Below are 19,539 nucleotides of genomic sequence, written 5' to 3' on the forward strand. Positions count from 1 at the left end.
TGGCCTGTACAGGGATCGAACCTGTGACCTTGGCGTTATTAGCACCACGCTCTAACCATCTGAGCTAACAGGCCATTTTGCACAAATTCCTGGAAGTCCAGCATATGAAGAAGTGCTAATGATAGTTAACCCGGGAGATTTGGAAAGCTTAATTTAGGAGGTGTACCATGAAGTTATAAATATAAATTATCAACATGAAGAAACTAATATGACTTTAGAAAAATTACAATACAAAAGAGATTTTCATACTTAGTGTTAGAACCTAGAACCATTAATGTTTTTTCCATGTGTTTTAGCAATAAATAACAATTCATCACCTATATGCAATTGATTCATCTAATCATTCTATCAGCTTCCCCTCAAAGGAAATATAGACATACACATTATACAGAAGAAAATACATCTATTTTCAACATTAAAGGAGCATCACTTATTGGCTTGGAGACTGATTGAAAGTATGTCCTTGGCATTTTTAACGTTATGCTCTAAAGACTAAACTAATAGGCTCACTAAATATATAGCATACTATTGAAGAAATAGCAGATGATGAAGTGCTACTGATTGTTAACCCGGGATAGTTGGAAAGCTTATATTCAGCTGTTTACATTCATACTATCTTTATATTTCATCAACAAGACAAAACAAAAATGACCTCAATAAATTGCAATAAATAAGAGATTTAGTTACTTGGCGTTAGAACTTAGAACCAATTATAGATATTCCAGGAGCTTTCAGAATGATAATTAATTCTACAACTATATCAAATGTATTCATCCAATCCTTCAAGTAGCTTTTGATCCAAGGTGATAAACAGTCAAAAATGAGACACAAGAAAAATGTATCTTTTTACAAACAATTAAACTTGGCCTGTACAGGGATCGGACCTGTGACCTTGGCGTTATTAGCACCACGCTCTAACCATCTGAGCTAACAGGCCATTTTGCACAAATTCCTGGAAGTCCAGCATATGAAGAAGTGCTAATGATAGTTAACCCGGGAGATTTGGAAAGCTTAATTTCGGAGGTGTACCATGAAGTTATAAATATAAATTATGAACATGAAGAAACTAATATGACTTTAGAAAAATTACAATACAAAAGAGATTTTCATACTTAGTGTTAGAACTTAGAACCATTAATGTTTTTTCCATGTGTTTTAGCAATAAATAACAATTCATCACCTATATGCAATTGATTCATCTAATCATTCTATCAGCTTCCCCTCAAAGGAAATATAGACATACACATTATACAGAAGAAAATACATCTATTTTCAACATTAAAGGAGCATCACTTATTGGCTTGGAGACTGATTGAAAGTATGTCCTTGGCATTTTTAACTTTATGCTCTAAAGACTTAACTAATAGGCTCACTAAATATATAGCATACTATTGAAGAAATAGCAGATGATGAAGTGCTACTGATTGTTAACCCGGGATAGTTGGAAAGCTTATATTCAGCTGTTTACATTCATCCTATCTTTATATTTCATCAACAAGACAAAACAAAAATGACCTCAATAAATTGCAATAAATAAGAGATTTAGTTACTTGGCGTTAGAACTTAGAACCATTAATAGATATTGCAGGAGCTTTCAGAATAATAATTAATTCTACAACTATATCAAATGCATTCATCCAATCCTTCAAGCAGCGTTTGATCCAAGGTGATAAACAGTCAAAAATGAGACACAAGAAAAATTAATCTTTTTTCAAACAATTAAACTTGGCCTGTACAGGGATCGAACCTGTGACCTTGGCGTTATTAGCACCACGCTCTAACCATCTGAGCTAACAGGCCATTTTGCACAAATTCCTGGAAGTCCAGCATATGAAGAAGTGCTAATGATAGTTAACCCGGGAGATTTGGAAAGCTTAATTTCGGAGGTGTACCATGAAGTTATAAATATAAATTATGAACATGAAGAAACTAATATGACTTTAGAAAAATTACAATACAAAAGAGATTTTCATACTTAGTGTTAGAACTTAGAACCATTAATGTTTTTTCCATGTGTTTTAGCAATAAATAACAATTCATCACCTATATGCAATTGATTCATCTAATCATTCTATCAGCTTCCCCTCAAAGGAAATATAGACATACACATTATACAGAAGAAAATACATCTATTTTCAACATTAAAGGAGCATCACTTATTGGCTTGGAGACTGATTGAAAGTATGTCCTTGGCATTTTTAACTTTATGCTCTAAAGACTTAACTAATAGGCTCACTAAATATATAGCATACTATTGAAGAAATAGCAGATGATGAAGTGCTACTGATTGTTAACCCGGGATAGTTGGAAAGCTTATATTCAGCTGTTTACATTCATACTATCTTTATATTTCATCAACAAGACAAAACAAAAATGACCTCAATAAATTGCAATAAATAGGAGATTTAGTTACTTGGCGTTAGAACTTAGAACCAATTATAGATATTCCAGGAGCTTTCAGAATGATAATTAATTCTACAACTATATCAAATGTATTCATACAATCCTTCAAGTAGCTTTTGATCCAAGGTGATAAACAGTCAAAAATGAGACACAAGAAAAATGTATCTTTTTACAAACAATTAAACTTGGCCTGTACAGGGATCGGACCTGTGACCTTGGCGTTATTAGCACCACGCTCTAACCATGTGAGCTAACAGGCCATTTTGCACAAATTCCTGGAAGTCCAGCATATGAAGAAGTGCTAATGATAGTTAACTCGGGAGATTTGGAAAGCTTCATTTCAGAGGTGTACCATGAAGTAATAAATATAAATTATCAACATGAAGAAACTAATATGACTTTAGAAAGATTACAATACAAAAGAGATTTTCATACTTAGTGTTAGAACTTAGAACCATTAATGTTTTTTCCATGTGTTTTAGCAATAAATAACAATTCATCACCTATATGCAATTGATTCATCTAAACATTCTATCAGCTTCCCCTCAAAGGAAATATAGACATACACATTATACAGAAGAAAATACATCTATTTTCAACATTAAAGGAGCATCAAGTATTGGCTTGGAGACTGATTGAAAGTATGTCCTTGGCATTTTTAACTTTATGCTCTACAGACTAAACTAATAGGCTCAATAAATACATAGCATACTATTGAAGAAATAGCAGATGATGAAGTGCTACCGATTGTTAACCCGGGATAGTTGGAAAGCTTATATTCAGCTGTTTACATTCATACTATCTTTATATTTCATCAACAAGACAAAACAAAAATGACCTCAATAAATTGCAATAAATAAGAGATTTAGTTACTTGGCGTTAGAACTTAGAACCATTAATAGATATTCCAGGAGCTTTCAGAATAATAATTAATTCTACAACTATATCAAATGCATTCATCCAATCCTTCAAGCAGCGTTTGATCCAAGGTGATAAACAGTCAAAAATGAGACACAAGAAAAATTAATCTTTTTTCAAACAATTAAACTTGGCCTGTACAGGGATCGAACCTGTGACCTTGGCGTTATTAGCACCACGCTCTAACCATCTGAGCTAACAGGCCATTTTGCACAAATTCCTGGAAGTCCAGCATATGAAGAAGTGCTAATGATAGTTAACCCGGGAGATTTGGAAAGCTTAATTTCGGAGGTGTACCATGAAGTTATAAATATAAATTATCAACATGAAGAAACTAATATGACTTTAGAAAAATTACAATACAAAAGAGATTTTCATACTTAGTGTTAGAACTTAGAACCATTAATGTTTTTTCCATGTGTTTTAGCAATAAATAACAATTCATCACCTATATGCAATTGATTTATCTAATCATTCTATCAGCTTCCCCTCAAAGGAAATATAGACATACACATTATACAGAAGAAAATACATCTATTTTCAACATTAAAGGAGCATCACTTATTGGCTTGGAGACTGATTGAAAGTATGTCCTTGGCATTTTTAACTTTATGCTCTAAAGACTAAACTAATAGGCTCACTAAATATATAGCATACTATTGAAGAAATAGCAGATGATGAAGTGCTACTGATTGTTAACCCGGGATAGTTGGAAAGCTTATTTTCAGCTGTTTACATTCATACTATCTTTATATTTCATCAACAAGACAAAACAAAAATGACCTCAATAAATTGCAATAAATAAGAGATTTAGTTACTTGGCGTTAGAACTTAGAACCAATTATAGATATTCCAGGAGCTTTCAGAATGAAAATTAATTCTACAACTATATCAAATGTATTCATCCAATCCTTCAAGTAGCTTTTGATCCAAGGTGATAAACAGTCAAAAATGAGACACAAGAAAAATGTATCTTTTTACAAACAATTAAACTTGGCCTGTACAGGGATCGGACCTGTGACCTTGGCGTTATTAGCACCACGCTCTAACCATCTGAGCTAACAGGCCATATTGCACAAATTCCTGGAAGTCCAGCATATGAAGAAGTGCTAATGATAGTTAACCCGGGAGATTTGGAAAGCTTAATTTCAGAGGCGTACCATGAAGTTATAAATATAAATTATCAACATGAAGAAACTAATATGACTTTAGAAAAATTACAATACAAAAGAGATTTTCATACTTAGTGTTAGAACTTAGAACCATTAATGTTTTTTCCATGTGTTTTAGCAATAAATAACAATTCATCACCTATATGCAATTGATTTATCTAAACATTCTATCAGCTTCCCCTCAAAGGAAATATAGACATACACATTATACAGAAGAAAATACATCTATTTTCAACATTAAAGGAGCATCAAGTATTGGCTTGGAGACTGATTGAAAGTATGTCCTTGGCATTTTTAACTTTATGCTCTACAGACTAAACTAATAGGCTCAATAAATACATAGCATACTATTGAAGAAATAGCAGATGATGAAGTGCTACCGATTGTTAACCCGGGATAGTTGGAAAGCTTATATTCAGCTGTTTACATTCATACTATCTTTATATTTCATCAACAAGACAAAACAAAAATGACCTCAATAAATTGCAATAAATAAGAGATTTAGTTGCTTGGCGTTAGAACTTAGAACCATTAATAGATGTTTCAGGAGCTTTCAGAATAATAATTAATTCTACAACTATATCAAATGTATTCATCCAATCCTTCAAGTAGCATTTGATCCAAGGTGATAAACAGTCAAAAAGGAGACACAAGAAACATTTATCTTTTTACAAACAATTAAACGTTGCCTGTACAGGGATCGAACCTGTGACCTTGGCGTCATTAGCACCACGCTCTAACCATCTGAGCTAACAGGCCATTTTGCACAAATTACTGGAAGTCCAGCATATGAAGAAGTGCTAATGATAGTTAACCCGGGAGATTTGGAAAGCTTAACTTCAGAGGTTTACCATGAAGTTATAAATATATAATATCAACATGAAGAAACTTATATGACTTTAAAAAAATTTACAATACAAAAGAGATTTTCATACTTAGTGTTAGAACTTAGAACCATTAATGTTTTTTCCATGTGTTTTAGCAATAAATAACAATTCATCACCTATATGCAATTGACTCATTTAATCATTCTATCAGCTTCCCCTCAAAGGAAATATAGAGATACACATGATACAGAAGAAAATACATCTATTTTCAACATTAAAGGAGAATCAAGTATCGGCTTGGAGACTGATTGAAAGTATGTCCCTGGCATTTTTAACTTTATGCTCTAAAGACTAAACTAATAGGCTCACTAAATATATAGCATACTATTGAAGAAATAGCAGATGATGAAGTGCTACTGATTGTTAACCCGGGATAGTTGGAAAGCTTATATTCAGCTGTTTACATTCATACTATCTTTATATTTCATCAACAAGACAAAACAAAAATGACCTCAATAAATTGCAATAAATAAGAGATTTAGTTACTTGGCGTTAGAACTTAGAATCATTAATAGATATTCCAGGAGCTTTCAGAATAATAATTAATTCTACAATTATATCACATGTATTCATCCAATCCTTCAAGCAGAATTTGATCCAAGGTGATAAACAGTCAAAAATGAGACACAAGAAAAATTAATCTTTTTTCAAACAATTAAACTTGGCCTGTACAGGGATCGAACCTGTGACCTTGGCGTTATTAGCACCACGCTCTAACCATCTGAGCTAACAGGCCATTTTGCACAAATTCCTGGAAGTCCAGCATATGAAGAAGTGCTAATGATAGTTAACCCGGGAGATTTGGAAAGCTTAATTTCGGAGGTGTACCATGAAGTTATAAATATAAATTATCAACATGAAGAAACTAATATGACTTTAGAAAAATTACAATACAAAAGAGATTTTCATACTTAGTGTTAGAACTTAGAACCATTAATGTTTTTTCCATGTGTTTTAGCAATAAATAACAATTCATCACCTATATGCAATTGATTTATCTAATCATTCTATCAGCTTCCCCTCAAAGGAAATATAGACATACACATTATACAGAAGAAAATACATCTATTTTCAACATTAAAGGAGCATCACTTATTGGCTTGGAGACTGATTGAAAGTATGTCCTTGGCATTTTTAACTTTATGCTCTAAAGACTAAACTAATAGGCTCACTAAATATATAGCATACTATTGAAGAAATAGCAGATGATGAAGTGCTACTGATTGTTAACCCGGGATAGTTGGAAAGCTTATTTTCAGCTGTTTACATTCATACTATCTTTATATTTCATCAACAAGACAAAACAAAAATGACCTCAATAAATTGCAATAAATAAGAGATTTAGTTACTTGGCGTTAGAACTTAGAACCAATTATAGATATTCCAGGAGCTTTCAGAATGAAAATTAATTCTACAACTATATCAAATGTATTCATCCAATCCTTCAAGTAGCTTTTGATCCAAGGTGATAAACAGTCAAAAATGAGACACAAGAAAAATGTATCTTTTTACAAACAATTAAACTTGGCCTGTACAGGGATCGGACCTGTGACCTTGGCGTTATTAGCACCACGCTCTAACCATCTGAGCTAACAGGCCATATTGCACAAATTCCTGGAAGTCCAGCATATGAAGAAGTGCTAATGATAGTTAACCCGGGAGATTTGGAAAGCTTAATTTCAGAGGCGTACCATGAAGTTATAAATATAAATTATCAACATGAAGAAACTAATATGACTTTAGAAAAATTACAATACAAAAGAGATTTTCATACTTAGTGTTAGAACTTAGAACCATTAATGTTTTTTCCATGTGTTTTAGCAATAAATAACAATTCATCACCTATATGCAATTGATTTATCTAAACATTCTATCAGCTTCCCCTCAAAGGAAATATAGACATACACATTATACAGAAGAAAATACATCTATTTTCAACATTAAAGGAGCATCAAGTATTGGCTTGGAGACTGATTGAAAGTATGTCCTTGGCATTTTTAACTTTATGCTCTACAGACTAAACTAATAGGCTCAATAAATACATAGCATACTATTGAAGAAATAGCAGATGATGAAGTGCTACCGATTGTTAACCCGGGATAGTTGGAAAGCTTATATTCAGCTGTTTACATTCATACTATCTTTATATTTCATCAACAAGACAAAACAAAAATGACCTCAATAAATTGCAATAAATAAGAGATTTAGTTGCTTGGCGTTAGAACTTAGAACCATTAATAGATGTTTCAGGAGCTTTCAGAATAATAATTAATTCTACAACTATATCAAATGTATTCATCCAATCCTTCAAGTAGCATTTGATCCAAGGTGATAAACAGTCAAAAAGGAGACACAAGAAACATTTATCTTTTTACAAACAATTAAACGTTGCCTGTACAGGGATCGAACCTGTGACCTTGGCGTCATTAGCACCACGCTCTAACCATCTGAGCTAACAGGCCATTTTGCACAAATTACTGGAAGTCCAGCATATGAAGAAGTGCTAATGATAGTTAACCCGGGAGATTTGGAAAGCTTAACTTCAGAGGTTTACCATGAAGTTATAAATATATAATATCAACATGAAGAAACTTATATGACTTTAAAAAAATTTACAATACAAAAGAGATTTTCATACTTAGTGTTAGAACTTAGAACCATTAATGTTTTTTCCATGTGTTTTAGCAATAAATAACAATTCATCACCTATATGCAATTGACTCATTTAATCATTCTATCAGCTTCCCCTCAAAGGAAATATAGAGATACACATGATACAGAAGAAAATACATCTATTTTCAACATTAAAGGAGAATCAAGTATCGGCTTGGAGACTGATTGAAAGTATGTCCCTGGCATTTTTAACTTTATGCTCTAAAGACTAAACTAATAGGCTCACTAAATATATAGCATACTATTGAAGAAATAGCAGATGATGAAGTGCTACTGATTGTTAACCCGGGATAGTTGGAAAGCTTATATTCAGCTGTTTACATTCATACTATCTTTATATTTCATCAACAAGACAAAACAAAAATGACCTCAATAAATTGCAATAAATAAGAGATTTAGTTACTTGGCGTTAGAACTTAGAATCATTAATAGATATTCCAGGAGCTTTCAGAATAATAATTAATTCTACAATTATATCACATGTATTCATCCAATCCTTCAAGCAGAATTTGATCCAAGGTGATAAACAGTCAAAAATGAGACACAAGAAAAATTAATCTTTTTTCAAACAATTAAACTTGGCCTGTACAGGGATCGAACCTGTGACCTTGGCGTTATTAGCACCACGCTCTAACCATCTGAGCTAACAGGCCATTTTGCACAAATTCCTGGAAGTCCAGCATATGAAGAAGTGCTAATGATAGTTAACCCGGGAGATTTGGAAAGCTTAATTTCGGAGGTGTACCATGAAGTTATAAATATAAATTATCAACATGAAGAAACTAATATGACTTTAGAACAATTACAATACAAAAGAGATTTTCATACTTAGTGTTAGAACTTAGAACCATTAATGTTTTTTCCATGTGTTTTAGCAATAAATAACAATTCATCACCTATATGCAATTGATTCATCTAATCATTCTATCAGCTTCCCCTCAAAGGAAATATAGACATACACATTATACAGAAGAAAATACATCTATTTTCAACATTAAAGGAGCATCACTTATTGGCTTGGAGACTGATTGAAAGTATGTCCTTGGCATTTTTAACTTTATGCTCTAAAGACTAAACGAATAGGCTCACTAAATATATAGCATACTATTGAAGAAATAGCAGATGATGAAGTGCTACTGATTGTTAACCCGGGATAGTTGGAAAGCTTATATTCAGCTGTTTACATTCATACTATCTTTATATTTTATCAACAAGACAAAACAAAAATGACCTCAATAAATTGCAATAAATAAGAGATTTAGTTACTTGGCGTTAGAACTTAGAACCAATTATAGATATTCCAGGAGCTTTCAGAATGATAATTAATTCTACAACTATATCAAATGTATTCATCCAATCCTTCAAGTAGCTTTTGATCCAAGGTGATAAACAGTCAAAAATGAGACACAAGAAAAATGTATCTTTTTACAAACAATTAAACTTGGCCTGTACAGGGATCGGACCTGTGAACTTGGCGTTATTAGCACCACGCTCTAACCATCTGAGCTAACAGGCCATTTTGCACAAATTCCTGGAAGTCCAGCATATGAAGAAGTGCTAATGATAGTTAACCCGGGAGATTTGGAAAGCTTCATTTCAGAGGTGTACCATGAAGTTATAAATATAAATTATCAACATGAAGAAACTAATATGACTTTAGAAAAATTACAATACAAAAGAGATTTTCATACTTAGTGTTAGAACTTAGAACCATTAATGTTTTTTCCATGTGTTTTAGCAATAAATAACAATTCATCACCTATATGCAATTGATTCATTTAATCATTCTATCAGCTTCCCCTCAAAGGAAATATAGAGATACACATGATACAGAAGAAAATACATCTATTTTCAACATTAAAGGAGCATCAAGTATTGGCTTGGAGACGGATTGAAAGTATGTCCTTGGCATTTTTAACTTTATGCTCTGAAGACTAAACTAATAGGCTCACTAAATATATAGCATACTATTGAAGAAATAGCAGATGATGAAGTGCTACTGATTGTTAACCCGGGATAGTTGGAAAGCTTATATTCAGCTGTTTACATTCATACTATTTTTATATTTCATCAACAAGACAAAACAAAAATGACCTCAATAAATTGCAATAAATAAGAGATTCAGTTACTTGGTGTTAGAACTTAGAACCATTAATAGATATTCCAGGAGCTTTCAGAATAATAATTAATTCTACAACTATATCAAATGTATTCATCCAATCCTTCAAGCATCGTTTGATCCAAGGTGATAAAAAGTCAAAAATGAGACACAAGAAAAATTAATCTTTTTTCAAACAATTAAACTTGGCCTGTACAGGGATCGAACCTGTGACCTTGGCGTTATTAGCACCACGCTCTAACCATCTGAGTTAACAGGCCGGTCTGCACAAATTCCTGGAAGTCCAGCATATGAAGAAGTGCTAATGATAGTTAACCCGGGAGATTTGAAAAGCTTAATTTCAGAGGTTTACCATGAAGTTATAAATATATAATATCAACATGAAGAAACTAATATGACTTTAGAAAAATTACAATACAAAAGAGATTTTCATACTTAGTGTTAGAACTTAGAGCCATTAATGTTTTTTCCATGAGTTTTAGCAATAAATAACAATTCATCACCTATATGCAATTGATTCATCTAATCATTGTGTCAGCTTCCCCTCGAAGGAAATATAGACATACAAATGATACTGAAGAAAATACATCTATTTTCAACATTAAAGGAGCATCAAGTATTGGCTTAGAGACTGATTGAAAGTATGTTCTTGGCATTGTTAACTTTATGCTCTAAAGACTAAACTAATAGGCTCAATAAATATATAGCATACTATTGAAGAAATAGCAGATGATGAAGTGCTACTGATTGTTAACCCGGGATAGTTGGAAAGCTTATATTCAGCTGTTTACATTCATACTATTTTTATATTTCATCAACAAGACAAAACAAAAATGACCTCAATAAATTGCAATAAATAAGAGATTTAGTTACTTGGTGTTAGACCTTAGAACCATTAATAGATATTCCAGGAGCTTTCAGAATAATAATTAATTCTACAACTATATCAAATGTATTCATCCAATCCTTCAAGCATCGTTTGATCCAAGGTGATAAACAGTCAAAAATGAGACACAAGAAAAATTAATCTTTTTTCAAACAATTAAACTTGGGCTGTACAGGGATCGAACCTGTGACCTTGGCGTTATTAGCACCACGCTCTAACCATCTGAGCTAACAGGCCGGTCTGCACAAATTCCTGGAAGTCCAGCATATGAAGAAGTGCTAATGATAGTTAACCTGGGAGATTTGGAAAGCTTAATTTCGGAGGTTTACCATGAAGTTATAAATATATAATATCAACATGAAGAAACTAATATGACTTTAGAAAAATTACAATACAAAAGAGATTTTCATACTTAGTGTTAGAACTTAGAGCCATTAATGTTTTTTCCATGTGTTTTAGCAATAAATAACAATTCATCACCTATATGCAATTGATTCATCTAATCATTGTGTCAGCTTCCCCTCGAAGGAAATATAGACATACAAATGATACTGAAGAAAATACATCTATTTTCAACATTAAAGGAGCATCAAGTATTGGCTTAGAGACTGATTGAAAGTATGTTCTTGGCATTGTTAACTTTATGCTCTAAAGACTAAACTAATAGGCTCAATAAATATATAGCATACTATTGAAGAAATAGCAGATGATGAAGTGCTACCGATTGTTAACCCGGGATAGTTGGAAAGCTTATATTCAGCTGTTTACATTCATACTATCTTTATATTTCATCAACAAGACAAAACAAAAATGACCTCAATAAATTGCAATAAATAAGAGATTTAGTTACTTGGCGTTAGAACTTAGAACCATTAATAGATATTCCAGGAGCTTTCAGAATAATAATTAATTCTACAACTATATCAAATGCATTCATCCAATCCTTCAAGCAGCGTTTGATCCAAGGTGATAAACAGTCAAAAATGAGACACAAGAAAAATTAATCTTTTTTCAAACAATTAAACTTGGCCTGTACAGGGATCGAACCTGTGACCTTGGCGTTATTAGCACCACGCTCTAACCATCTGAGCTAACAGGCCATTTTGCACAAATTCCTGGAAGTCCAGCATATGAAGAAGTGCTAATGATAGTTAACCCGGGAGATTTGGAAAGCTTAATTTCGGAGGTGTACCATGAAGTTATAAATATAAATTATCAACATGAAGAAACTAATATGACTTTAGAAAAATTACAATACAAAAGAGATTTTCATACTCAGTGTTAGAACTTAGAACCATTAATGTTTTTTCCATGTGTTTTAGCAATAAATAACAATTCATCACCTATATGCAATTGATTCATCTAATCATTCTATCAGCTTCCCCTCAAAGGAAATATAGACATACAGAATATAAAGAAGAAAATACATCTATTTTCAACATTAAAGGAGCATCACTTATTGGCTTGGAGACTGGATGAAAGTATGTCCTTGGCATTTTTAACTTTATGCTCTAAAGACTAAACTAATAGGCTCACTAAATATATAGCATACTATTGAAGAAATAGCAGATGATGAAGTGCTACTGATTGTTAACCCGGGATAGTTGGAAAGCTTATATTCAGCTGTTTACATTCATACTATCTTTATATTTCATCAACAAGACAAAACAAAAATGACCTCAATAAATTGCAATAAATAAGAGATTTAGTTACTTGGCGTTAGAACTTAGAACCAATTATAGATATTCCAGGAGCTTTCAGAATGATAATTAATTCTACAACTATATCAAATGTATTCATCCAATCCTTCAAGTAGCTTTTGATCCAAGGTGATAAATAGTCAAAAATGAGACACAAGAAAAATGTATCTTTTTACAAACAATTAAACTTGGCCTGTAAGGGATCGGACCTGTGACCTTGGCGTTATTAGCACCACGCTCTAACCATCTGAGCTAACAGGCCATTTTGCACAAATTCCTGGAAGTCCAGCATATGAAGAAGTGCTAATGATAGTTAACCCGGGAGATTTGGAAAGCTTCATTTCAGAGGTGTACCATGAAGTTATAAATATAAATTATCAACATGAAGAAACTAATATGACTTTAGAAAAATTACAATACAAAAGAGATTTTCATACTTAGTGTTAGAACTTAGAGCCATTAATGTTTTTTCCATGTGTTTTAGCAATAAATAACAATTCATCACCTATATGCAATTGATTCGTCTAATCTTTGTGTCAGCTTCCCCTCGAAGGAAATATAGACATACAAATGATACTGAAGAAAATACATCTATTTTCAACATTAAAGGAGCATCAAGTATTGGCTTAGAGACTGATTGAAAGTATGTTCTTGGCATTGTTAACTTTATGCTCTAAAGACTAAACTAATAGGCTCACTAAATATATAGCATACTATTGAAGAAATAGCAGATGATGAAGTGCTACCGATTGTTAACCCGGGATAGTTGGAAAGCTTATATTCAGCTGTTTACATTCATACTATCTTTATATTTCATCAACAAGACAAAACAAAAATGACCTCAATAAATTGCAATAAATAAGAGATTTAGTTACTTGGCGTTAGAACTTAGAACCATTAATAGATATTCCAGGAGCTTTCAGAATAATACTTAATTCTACAACTATATCAAATGCATTCATCCAATCCTTCAAGCAGCGTTTGATCCAAGGTGATAAACAGTCAAAAATGAGACACAAGAAAAATTAATCTTTTTTCAAACAATTAAACTTGGCCTGTACAGGGATCGAACCTGTGACCTTGGCGTTATTAGCACCACGCTCTAACCATCTGAGCTAACAGGCCATTTTGCACAAATTCCTGGAAGTCCAGCATATGAAGAAGTGCTAATGATAGTTAACCCGGGAGATTTGGAAAGCTTAATTTCGGAGGTGTACCATGAAGTTATAAATATAAATTATCAACATGAAGAAACTAATATGACTTTAGAAAAATTACAATACAAAAGAGATTTTCATACTTAGTGTTAGAACTTAGAACCATTAATGTTTTTTCCATGTGTTTTAGCAATAAATAACAATTCATCACCTATATGCAATTGATTCATCTAATCATTCTATCAGCTTCCCCTCAAAGGAAATATAGACATACACATTATACAGAAGAAAATACATCTATTTTCAACATTAAAGGAGCATCACTTATTGGCTTGGAGACTGATTGAAAGTATGTCCTTGGCATTTTTAACTTTATGCTCTAAAGACTTAACTAATAGGCTCACTAAATATATAGCATACTATTGAAGAAATAGCAGATGATGAAGTGCTACTGATTGTTAACCCGGGATAGTTGGAAAGCTTATATTCAGCTGTTTACATTCATACTATCTTTATATTTCATCAACAAGACAAAACAAAAATGACCTCAATAAATTGCAATAAATAGGAGATTTAGTTACTTGGTGTTAGAACTTAGAACCAATTATAGATATTCCAGGAGCTTTCAGAATGATAATTAATTCTACAACTATATCAAATGTATTCATCCAATCCTTCAAGTAGCTTTTGATCCAAGGTGATAAACATTCAAAAATGAGACACAAGAAAAATGTATCTTTTTACAAACAATTAAACTTGGCCTGTACAGGGATCGGACCTGTGACCTTGGCGTTATTAGCACCACGCTCTAACCATCTGAGCTAACAGGCCATTTTGCACAAACTCCTGGAAGTCCAGCATATGAAGAAGTGCTAATGATAGTTAACCCGGGAGATTTGGAAAGCTTCATTTCAGAGGTGTACCATGAAGTAATAAATATAAATTATCAACATGAAGAAACTAATATGACTTTAGAAAAATTACAATACAAAAGAGATTTTCATACTTAGTGTTAGAACTTAGAACCATTAATGTTTTTTCCATGTGTTTTAGCAATAAATAACAATTCATCACCTATATGCAATTGATTCATCTAAACATTCTATCAGCTTCCCCTCAAAGGAAATATAGACATACACATTATACAGAAGAAAATACATCTATTTTCAACATTAAAGGAGCATCAAGTATTGGCTTGGAGACTGATTGAAAGTATGTCCTTGGCATTTTTAACTTTATGCTCTACAGACTAAACTAATAGGCTCAATAAATACATAGCATACTATTGAAGAAATAGCAGATGATAAAGTGCTACCGATTGTTAACCCGGGATAGTTGGAAAGCTTATATTCAGCTGTTTACATTCATACTATCTTTATATGGCTGAGATACCCGCCACCCCCTCTCAACACAATCCCCAAAAGGAGGGAAACCGGAAACAGTTCTTAAAGTTTTTGGATGTGGGATGGAGTGACCATCCCGGCCGTATTTATTAAAACAAAAAATTAAAACATTAAACGTTTTCATGTTATGTACAATTTCATTATCACATTACGATGTTTGGCTAACCTTAACATAATCTCTAATACAGAGGTTCTCCTAGCCGAACTAGCATCCTACAAAAAACATTCTCTAAGAACACTGAAATTGTACATCCTAACGGTTAAGGGCCAACGGCAAGGTCATAACCGGTGTCAAGATCCCTAACCAGACTTACCCCTCCCACTTGGGAGGGGCGACAGCACAGAGGCTTACCTCAAGTGCAACTACTAACAATTTCCCTTGACTTGACGGGGGCACTTAAGACTCGACGCCATTTAAAGGTCGTTCGAACACTTGTGTATGGTATCTAGAAGGTATCGTTGACCTCTCCCCACCCCACACAACTTACCGCATCTGCCGTCGCAGATGACACTGGCCCCGGGAAATTCCCCAGGAGGGGGCTGTAACCCCTCCTACAAAGGAAGGGGCCTTGACCGCCTTTCCTTTACTTCCGGCGACCCGCCCTTAGACGGGACCGCCTCCCCATTGAGGGGCCAATGGCCACCTCTCCCGAGCGCTCCCATCCGTGTTGGGTGACGCCCACTCATAGGGATCTACCAATTAGTGCTCACCGATCATGACCTTACCGCCTACCAAAAATAAATACGACAATTCTTACTCAAACCTATGAAAACATTGGTCGCTACGACCGAAAGAACATGCTAAAATTGCAACACTACATCAAATCATTTTAATCGTAACAACCTAGACGATATTCACCATACTTTATTAAGATTAACAACAAACTGATACTGTCACAGCCTGTAGACGAAATGGAAAAAACAAACTTATAAATTCACTTTATTGCACAACAACTTGCTGTCCTCAGGGGCTGGTGGGTGGGTCAAAATTGGCTCTTCGTTCCGTCCCGAGCTCACGTGTAGCGAGGAGGTGCAGCTTCGGAGCACAAGAACAAGAGGACGTCTTCTGGTCTTGCGTCTCTTTTTATCCGTCTTCAGGGCGGGCGAAAACCCGCCCCTGCCCGCCCCGAGGGCGTGGCTGGCTGCGTCGGTGTCTAGGCCAGCCCACTCTAGGGCGGGAAAAAGCGCGCCCCGGCTACGCCGCTTCGGGCATACCAGCCGAGACGCGCCTCCCGCCCAAAAATGGCTTCCCGGGGGGATCGAGTCACTCCGCCATACGTTCGGGGGGACCGAGTGGTCGCCCCTTTCCATATGGCTGAGATACCCGCCACCCCCTCTCAACACAATCCCCAAAAGGAGGGAAACCGGAAACAGTTCTTAAAGTTTTTGGATGTGGGATGGAGTGACCATCCCGGCCGTATTTATTAAAACAAAAAATTAAAACATTAAACGTTTTCATGTTATGTACAATTTCATTATCACATTACGATGTTTGGCTAACCTTAACATAATCTCTAATACAGAGGTTCTCCTAGCCGAACTAGCATCCTACAAAAAACATTCTCTAAGAACACTGAAATTGTACATCCTAACGTTTAAGGGCCAACGGCAAGGTCATAACCGGTGTCAAGATCCCTAACCAGACTTACCCCTCCCACTTGGGAGGGGCGACAGCACAGAGGCTTACCTCAAGTGCAACTACTAACAATTTCCCTTGACTTGACGGGGGCACTTAAGACTCAACGCCATTTAAAGGTCGTTCGAACACTTGTGTGTGGTATCTAGAAGGTATCGTTGACCTCTCCCCACCCCACACAACTTACCGCATCTGCCGTCGCAGATGACACTGGCCCCGGGAAATTCCCCAGGAGGGGGCTGTAACCCCTCCTACAAAGGAAGGGGCCTTGACCGCCTTTCCTTTACTTCCGGCGACCCGCCCTTAGACGGGACCGCCTCCCCATTGAGGGGCCAATGGCCACCTCTCCCGAGCGCTCCCATCCGTGTTGGGTGACGCCCACTCATAGGGATCTACCAATTAGTGCTCACCGATCATGACCTTACCGCCACAGGTCCGGATAGTTGACCGGCTATCCGGACCCCCCACAAAAAACTCCTACCTAGAGGTCATGATTTAACGATTTTAACCAAGCTAAGAAGTCTCCTATGAGTAACTCATTCCCAACCCTCGACAAATGCACACCATCCCCCAAATACATACTGTCGTCATTAATACAACTATGCGAGATCGAATGCAATGTCTTGGAACGGAACAACCTACTCACTTTGTTATTCAATTTTTTAACGGAATGATTCAACGCAGGGATCGAGATAGCCCCCCGCCACACTTTTCGTGGGATCATATGAGACCACGCAATTGTACACCCCGGAACTCTCCTTGCTAACCAACTTACCGTGGAAAGCATAGCCTCCAGGAGAAGTCGTCTACCGGTGGTGGCCAAATCATTGCCCCCTAGATGCACTATGACTATGGACGGCGGTGACCTCATCCGCTCTAACAAACCCTCAAAGAATGCTTGAAACTGGTCAATACAGAGACCGCCTCTTCCGTAAAAGGACACTCTGTACCCGTATTCCCCAGGTACGTGAATCATGTCACCTGCTTTGAATACGTCTGCGGCCCGTCTCACGTATGAGTGGCCTACGACCCACACCTCCTTTCTCTCAGCCGGTGATGTGCGACCGCTGGCCTGGTGTTGGGTCGACTGCACAGTCCGCCCTGCCGCGTAGGCTTGCGCAACTGAAAACAAACAAAAGACAAGAAGCGTGAGTACATGATTACAGCTTCACAACATGTGCAATCGCACATACCTCTTATAACAATTGGAGGACCAGCGCCCCACACGTTTTACTTGTTCTATATTAAGACCCCTGGCTGTAGCTTCAGTGGCAGCCCCTATTCGAAAGGAATGGGTCCCAAATTCGCCCGGGTCCAAGCCCGCTGCGGCAATGGCCATTGCAAGCACCCGCTGAAACTGAAACCTCGTCAGCGGGGTGGCGTCTGCATGCCTCAACAATGTCCCCCCCCATGATGCCACCCTTCGTGCTAGGTAATCTTCTAAGCACTGTACCGGACACATGGATGACCCGGGGATCCTGCGAATGATCGTGCAGTCCCCCTTCCCATCTTGGTCGGTCTTGGACCTGAGAAAGGAGACAACCATCGCATCGCCCCTGATCTGAACATGTTCCCTGCACAAGCCCCCCGCCACATCCTGTTTGTTCCTTGCAACCAGCTCACTAACTCTCATAGCCCCGTGAAATGCTAGCGTAAATGCAGTCCGGAACAAACAGGTCTCGAAAGGGGACGAGCATGTGCTAGGGAGTGTGGCCAGTAACTGGGACAACCTGTCTAGACCTATCGGTCGTCTTACGTCTACTCTGCGACCCTCTAGGCGTTGCCAACCACGCGGCGCCTTTTGTACTGTAAAAGACGCTGTCGGGTCCTGGATGCCATGGGCCCTGGCAACAAAGGAAATGGCGGCACGATGCCTTTGGGCCGTAGCCACCGATTTCCCAGCCCTACGTAAGGACATCAGGAAAAGTACTACCCACTCTTCCTGACCCCAAAGACCCCCTCTCTCTGCCCCCAAAAAGGCTAAATAGGCCCGAAACGCCCCTTCATATGCCTTCCTTGTCCTGGGTGCTAGACTCTCTCCCACGAGGTGACGAAGTTCGGGGCACCGAGAGACAAGAGAGCTTCGGGGAAGGGTGCCGGCTCTGGGTCCGCTGAAGGAAGGAAACCCGAGAAAGCCTGCATGTGAAAACGAGACAGTGCATCAGCAGCCTGATTCATCACCCCTGGGACATGTTTTGCTCTGAATATCACGTTCAGTTGCATACACAGTAAGACAATTTCCTTAAGCAGCCTCAAAATCAATTTACAACGGGCTGCCTGACTATTGATGCATTCTACCACGGTCATATTGTCGGACCAGAACACGACAGAATGATCTCTGAACCCTTCAGGCCAGGTTCTCAGGGCCACCAGAATGGGAAATAGTTCAAGGAAAGCAATATTACTCGTCAGCCCTTTCTCGTGCCACCATAGGGGCCATTTTTGTGCAGACCATTTTGTGCCGAAGATGGCGCCAAAGCCTATGCTTCCTGCTGAATCTGTCCATAGCCCAAGCTCTTCGGAGGACACTGCTGGCTTGTTCCAGACGACTCGGCCATTGAAGTCCGCCAAAAAATGCTAACCAA

At 36.5% G+C, this 19,539-nt stretch overlaps 7 non-coding genes across 7 annotated transcripts; all 7 read right to left on the reverse strand.

The window, feature by feature from the left end:
- On the reverse strand, window positions 1-74 carry TRNAI-AAU (transfer RNA isoleucine (anticodon AAU)). Its single transcript has one exon. It is a non-coding gene; the product is annotated as a tRNA-Ile (tRNA).
- Window positions 75-1,726: 1,652 nt separating this feature from the next.
- Window positions 1,727-1,800, reverse strand: TRNAI-AAU (transfer RNA isoleucine (anticodon AAU)). Its single transcript has one exon. It is a non-coding gene; the product is annotated as a tRNA-Ile (tRNA).
- A 1,652-nt stretch (window positions 1,801-3,452) lies between these two features.
- Window positions 3,453-3,526, reverse strand: TRNAI-AAU (transfer RNA isoleucine (anticodon AAU)). Its single transcript has one exon. It is a non-coding gene; the product is annotated as a tRNA-Ile (tRNA).
- Window positions 3,527-6,042: 2,516 nt separating this feature from the next.
- On the reverse strand, window positions 6,043-6,116 carry TRNAI-AAU (transfer RNA isoleucine (anticodon AAU)). The gene has a single exon. It is a non-coding gene; the product is annotated as a tRNA-Ile (tRNA).
- A 2,516-nt stretch (window positions 6,117-8,632) lies between these two features.
- TRNAI-AAU (transfer RNA isoleucine (anticodon AAU)) lies at window positions 8,633-8,706 on the reverse strand. The gene has a single exon. It is a non-coding gene; the product is annotated as a tRNA-Ile (tRNA).
- Window positions 8,707-12,084: 3,378 nt separating this feature from the next.
- TRNAI-AAU (transfer RNA isoleucine (anticodon AAU)) lies at window positions 12,085-12,158 on the reverse strand. Its single transcript has one exon. It is a non-coding gene; the product is annotated as a tRNA-Ile (tRNA).
- Window positions 12,159-13,809: 1,651 nt separating this feature from the next.
- On the reverse strand, window positions 13,810-13,883 carry TRNAI-AAU (transfer RNA isoleucine (anticodon AAU)). Its single transcript has one exon. It is a non-coding gene; the product is annotated as a tRNA-Ile (tRNA).
- Window positions 13,884-19,539: the final 5,656 nt, after the last annotated feature.

Source organism: Lissotriton vulgaris, chromosome 4_1 (assembly GCF_964263255.1).
Source record: "Lissotriton vulgaris chromosome 4_1, aLisVul1.2, whole genome shotgun sequence".
NCBI classification, from domain to species: domain Eukaryota; kingdom Metazoa; phylum Chordata; class Amphibia; order Caudata; family Salamandridae; genus Lissotriton; species Lissotriton vulgaris.